Source organism: Tamandua tetradactyla, chromosome 5 (assembly GCF_023851605.1).
Source record: "Tamandua tetradactyla isolate mTamTet1 chromosome 5, mTamTet1.pri, whole genome shotgun sequence".
Lineage (NCBI taxonomy): Eukaryota > Metazoa > Chordata > Mammalia > Pilosa > Myrmecophagidae > Tamandua > Tamandua tetradactyla.
The window spans coordinates 194,156,983-194,158,028 of record NC_135331.1 but is presented as its reverse complement, the minus strand read 5'-3'; the positions used below and the strand labels follow the sequence as shown (position 1 = coordinate 194,158,028).

Below are 1,046 nucleotides of genomic sequence, written 5' to 3'. Positions count from 1 at the left end.
TGCAATTGTAAATGGATTTTATCTTGTTTTCCCCCTCAGATTGCTCATTATTAGCATATAGAAACACTACAGATTTTTGAGTGTTGATCTTGTAACCTTCCATTCTGCTGTAGTCATTTGTTAGCTCTAGCAGTTTTGCTGTGGATTTTTTTTTTGGGTTTTCATCATATTGTGTCATATCATCTGCTAACAGTGAGAGTTCAACTTCTTTCTTTCCACTTTTTTCTCTTCTTCTTCTTCTTTTTTAATGTGGAATGCTTCACGAATTTGTGTGTTATCCTTGCACAGGGCCATGCTAATCTTTTCTGTATTGTTCCAATTTTTAGCATATGTGCTGCTGAAGTGAGCACTCTTTCCACTTTTGACGCCTTGTGTTTCTTTTTCTTGTATCTTTTCCTGAACTTCCAACACAATGTTGAATAACAATGGTGAGAGTGGACATCCTTGTCTTCTTCCTCATCTTAGTGGGGAAGCTTTAGTTTTTTCCCATTGAGGATGATGTAAGCTCTACATTTTTCAAATATTTTTTTATCATGTTGAGGATGCTCTCTTCTATTTGTTTCCTTTGAAGTATTTTCAACAAGAAAGGATGTTGAATTTTGCCAAATGCCTTTTATGTTTCAATCAAGGTGATCATGTGGTTTTTCTGCTTTGATTTGTTGATATGGTGTATTGCATTAATTGATTTTCTTAGTTGAATCATCTTTGCATACCTCGATGAGTCCAAGTTGGTCATGCTGTATAATTCTTTTAATGTGCTGCAGTATTTGATTTGCAAAAATTTTGTTGAGGATTTTTACATCTATAATCATTAGAGAGATTGGTGTGTAATTTCCTTTTCTTGTATCTTTTCCTGGCTTTGGTATAAGGGTGATATTGGCTTCATAGGATGAGTTAGGCTTAACTCCTGTCAATTTTTTTGAAAAATTTGAGCAGGATTGTTACAAATTCTTTCTTGAATGTTTGGTAGAATTCACATGTGAAGCCATATGGTCCTGGACTGCTTTTGAGGGGAGTGTCTTAATGACTGATTCAATTTCTTTACT

General features: G+C 34.5%; 1 non-coding gene across 1 annotated transcript; it reads right to left on the bottom strand.

Annotated features, from left to right (window-relative positions):
• Window positions 1-243: 243 nt before the first annotated feature.
• On the bottom strand, window positions 244-350 carry LOC143685377 (U6 spliceosomal RNA). The gene has a single exon (XR_013176619.1). It is a non-coding gene; the product is annotated as a U6 spliceosomal RNA (small nuclear RNA).
• Window positions 351-1,046: the final 696 nt, after the last annotated feature.